The sequence below is a fragment of the Bombus vosnesenskii genome, unplaced genomic scaffold, assembly GCF_011952255.1.
Source record: "Bombus vosnesenskii isolate JDL3184/JDL3185 unplaced genomic scaffold, Bvos_JDL3184-5_v1.1 scf7180000015442, whole genome shotgun sequence".
In the NCBI taxonomy this organism is placed as follows: Eukaryota; Metazoa; Arthropoda; class Insecta; order Hymenoptera; family Apidae; genus Bombus; species Bombus vosnesenskii.
In genome coordinates, this window is record NW_022883999.1 from 6,046 (window position 1) to 11,320 (window position 5,275).

General features: G+C 34.0%; 1 pseudogene; it reads left to right on the plus strand.

Annotated features, from left to right (window-relative positions):
* The first annotated feature begins 1,715 nt into the window (after positions 1–1,715).
* LOC117241220 lies at positions 1,716–3,180 on the plus strand (annotated as a pseudogene).
* The last annotated feature ends 2,095 nt before the right edge of the window (positions 3,181–5,275 follow it).

Consider the following 5,275-nt stretch of genomic DNA (forward strand, 5'->3'; position numbering starts at 1 on the left):
ATTGCACAATCAAATTGATAGTATGTACCGATATATAATGATTACGACTTGTATTATTATCTTATTCTTATCTGTATTATTATCTGTATTATTATGTAGCCTGTAAGAAACGAATTAATTAATTAAGAATCTCGTTGTAACCTACAGGTTCGGAAAAGGCTGATAGGCTTTGGTCTACGTGGTGGTTGGGAATTTTCATTCGTTTCGAGTTCGCTTAGCTGATAAATAGTGAATGTGCATTTCTTCCAAAATAAAGAAGAAAGCGAAGTCGATAGAAACGTGGGTCAAATTTGAACTCATTTCTCGATTATGTGGAGGTTGATTAAACGCGTTGGTGTATATAGTGATGAGACGAGTTGATATTTGGTGTAGTCAAATGTATTTAAAACTATCGACAGTACTCTTCTAACGATCTCCCTCTAACGAATTTAAATTCGACTTCGGTTGACGGTTGCGCGTAGCGGCGATATTGTTCTGTCCGGAGTTTGTTTATTATCAAGTTTCGTACCTCGAGACGGTATCAATGCCCCGAGGCAAAACAACAACATGAGTTACTTTCGATTCGCATCGTCCTATGACTCATATGTCGCTACAATATGCAATCGAATAAAGTGATAAATAGCTTGCAGATGTTTACGCGTCTCTGAAAATGTTAAAAGATATAACATGTTTAACGCGAAGTATTCGTGATAATATTCGCTGCAATTTGAAATATCTGCGTGCAGTCTCGTAGATTTTGAATAAAAATTTATCTTTTATCGAAAAATACATACATGTTTCGGCCTACATATAGCTTTGTACTCTTGTAACCTAAAAGAGAAGTCGAAAAAAAGTGATGTTAACTCTTGCAGTAAAAAATTCATTTATGTCAATACTACATTTAGAAATGCACCAAGAGAAGCAAGACAAATTATTGACGAAACACAGGATAGTCATTTCCGATCCAAAAGAAAACGCAACTAAAATAATATGTAGATAGCTATTAAGGCAATAAATAATAAAGTCATTGAAATGATCCATCATTTCAAACTAATATCGCTTCTCTTTACCTCAGAACTGCTATAAACATTTTAAATATCATTTATGTCTTGGTTCCCTTGCGAAGTTCTCGAAGAATTCGTCAAATGATGTCATGAACAATATAAATAATCGTAAAAAATCTATATTTGCGTTTAAAAAATAGGCGAATAAAGAGAAATAGGATAATCGAGACCGGTGAAAAAGGATCAACCAACATCCCGCATCTGATACAAGCGGAAGAGAAATCAATTTCTATCATGTCGCACGGCGAACAAGAACGCAAATACGGAATCTTTTGTATAATACTACCCCAAACTCTGTTGAGTCGCAGTAATAATAATAATCGGGTGTTGACTTCTGCTCGTTTTTACTTGAAGTTTGCTCGTTACCTCTTTGAAATTTGGTGGATCGTTTTCTGTCGAAACCCGTTCCATCTGACGTTAAAATCAATAACAACAATATTACGATAAAGACTTTTATCTCCATTGTTGTCAACTTCCGTCAAGTCTTCGTTTTCTGCTCGCTGAATATAATACGGATTCCCAAAAACTTTCTTCGTATGAAATTTTACTAATGTACATTTATCAAACATTGCACATTTTAAAATAGGTTATCATTATAAGATTAAAAAAAATAGCTAAAAATATCTTGAAACAAAAGAAACCAATTTTGAAGTTTGTTAGCCCAGAAATGTCATGGTAGGAAGGTATACTTCGATATTACTTTTACTATCGATAGGCGTCGCCGTCGTTGCTGTTATCATATACGAGACACAACAAATCACAAAATTGACAAATCACCGGTGATCTCCCCGAGTCGCAGTTCGAACGTTTCACAAATAAGTTAAAGAATTAAACTTTAGATATAGTGGTAAAATTTATTGTATGAATCCAACAGAGTGACGGTTCAGGGTGTTATAACAAAGAGGTATAGAACGTTGATTTGGGAGACTTCTTGTACTGAGGTTGTAGTCCCTCTGAAGCGGTTATCGTCGGGTGTATATCAGAGGCGCCTATCCGTTGCTATCTGGTTATTGTTTCGATAGCTGTGGCATGTAGGATGTTTTGTCTACTCTATTAGTGCTTCTAATGCACTAATTCGTGTGATACTGTCGACGATTCGCCTGTGCATGATTATACATTGAGTAAACGGATAGCCTGAGTTGGAGTTTTGATGATTAGGATAATCGAAATAATTCATAGCCATGGTAATATTTTAACTAATTTATTTTGTTGTCTTTTATAGGCCACTGCAATGAGAAAAGAATTCCTGAAGCCAAAGAAAATGATACACCCAAATAGCAGAAAGTCTATCGCTATTACGAAAAAAAGCCAAAAAGTAAATACAATTACTATTAAATTATGTGATTTTGTTATGTACATTTCATTTATTTTATATGATTATATAATACTTTTGTGTAATAAAGAAGGAAATGGACAATGTGTTTTGTTTCAGAATATCAAATAGACAGAAGGCAGAAATGTCCTGCTTGATAAAACAGAATTCAATAGGAGAGAAAATATCGTAGATCAGAAACAATATGATTCCAGGCGTGTGACCCTATACTCCAGAGATAACTGCAAGTTTGTTAGAAACGGAGGTAAAACAAAAATGTATACACACGATGATACAGAGATTGTACATTAAAGATGTGATTAGTTATAGTTCTATATTTGATCCAAAGGTATGTAGCAAGAAATGATGAAGAAATGGAAGAAATTACTATTAAAAGGTCTATAGGTAGCAACAGGAGTAGACAGCATGCTAGGAGGGAACATATAATTAGAGTAGAAAGAACTAGGAGAATATCATACACGTGGAATAGGTAAAGAATTACAGCCAAATTTATTTTCAATATATCCTGATGTACAAAACCTCCTTTATTTTTCAGAAATTTCTGATATTTTAAATGCAACTCAGTGTGAAATGTTATTGAATTGGAATAATGAATTACAGTGTGCGAATAATTTTACATTTATAAGGTTTGGCGAGAAAGATTTAAAGAAAGTATTAGAGCTAAGAAAAAGAATGAAAATAAGCCATATTAGACTATCCAAATCTCTATTAGCTACGCCTGTAAACAAGAAGAATTTATTCAGCAAGCCAATTGATTTAGATGAAAATAGTGTAATGGAAATAGAATAAATTCTGTAGATATGTCTTTTTATCTTTCATCTCTATTTAAAAACAAGAAAACAGAAGAAAAGCGAACAGTTTCGTCCTTTTTTGTTTGCGAAATGCTAAAAACCGCATTTCGTCTTGCTCTTATCTCCCACGAGAAACAGTCACGTCACAAGATACAAGAGGACGATAGAAGAGAAAAGAAAATGTTCGATTGTGAAATATACAACAAAACTGAAACATGCAGATGAATCACGTGCACGTTATGAATATTCTGCATCGTTTCTCCGCCTTTCCTTCATTTTTTTCGCTACCTGCTCCATTATTTAAGAACGAAGATATAGTAATTACTCTCAAAGTTGTACATTTCGAAATGGTAGGAAAATCAATAGTACAATGATAAATATACGATTTTAAAAGCTTTTTAGATTTCTTACATACTTAGCATTAATCAAATAGCTTAGTATATAAAAGAGTTTACTCATGTCGCATGTTATAAATGCAGCTGCGTTCGTTACAACAATTCCAATTCCAAGGAATTTCTCTCGAAGATCGCAGTGAAGAATTTGCTTTGTTAAATTATTACTGGTATACTTCGTCAACTTGTCGATACAATTTGTCAACCATCACTTTTAATAGCTTCTCGCTAATAAAAACATTTCGTACCTATTTAATAAGAAGCAGTATATTCTTAATTATTTAGAAATTTAGTTAATGATGTTTAAAAATACGAATATGTTTAAAAATTATAATGTAAATATATATAATTCATTTCATGTTTTACTAATATATCTCTAATTTAGATTAAATATCTGAAACTTGAAAGAAACTTTTAAAACTTTCAATACATCGCATACGTTTCAAATTTAGTGCATAGTTACATATATATATATACGATCGATCTTACTCGATCATCTTACTCGAAGAACAGGGTCTGCGTGTGGCGAGCTACGGGACAGGGACCGTTGGAATGTTTACTGTCGAGTGTTACAACTATTTCCTTCTTAAGGAGAGCTATAGAATTATTCCATGCTTTTGTTAGACAAAGCGTTCATCCTGTGACCGCGGCTACGTTCGGTGACTGACTGTCGCCTCGAGCCAAAGCTCATTATCACAACTCTCGAACAATTACAATCGGATTGAATAACTACAATTGTTCACTTACAGCTATAGTAGACTCTAGGTTACAATGTTGCGGGATTATCCAAAATTCCAAAGGCTCCGGTGTTCTTTCATCGCCGACAAATATATTATGGTATAGTTCCTATTTTCCGACCGCATGGAAGGCTAATAAAGATGGAAATATGGTCGAGAACTGGCGACCAATTACGATCGGCCCAATTCTAGGCCGCATTTTCTCATCAATCCTCGATGGGCGGCTAAGACGGGGTATAGATCAAAATATAAGGCGGTTGAGATATGTGTAATTTTCTGTGCTGGACTGAGTTAAGTAGTAGAAATACTTATATGTATATATCAGTGTGTGGAAGTATGTGTGTGTGCGCAGCGTCTCGAAACAAAGGAATGTAAACAGTCAGTCGGTTAATAGTCGTCGATGAAGAGTCGGGTGTAGAAGGTGCTGAGACGCGTGCAAGTGTATCGATAAATATATATAGAATCGTCCATGTAATAAATATATCATTATTTTAGTAATAACTGTCAATATAAATTTAATGTTCCTATAACATTATTTCGGCTTCAAAGATCCACAATTCTCAACATGGTAGAAGATCGTGGTTGCCGAGATTTAAGGTTATGGAACCACGTGTAACCGGGAGTGAATGTATAAAAGTCGATTTATAAAAAGGAATAAAAAATTGGAAATAAGTTCTGAAGAGATAAAAAGGCTATTGGTAGAACAAATAAAAAGATTTTGGATAATAAAGAGAATTATTTTTTGAAAAAAAAAAAAAAAGGTGTGAATATAGAAAACGAATCAAGATGCCAAGGGACGACGAAATTAAGGTTCAAATATTCGATGGACGCGATTACAGAATGTGGAAGAAAAGAATATTAATGTATCTAAAGTGTAAAAAATGTTATGAACCGGCTACACGAGGGAAAATGGACACGGATGCGCAAGATAAGTGGGATGAAAAGAATCAATGGGCGATGAACTACATCTATAGTAGTA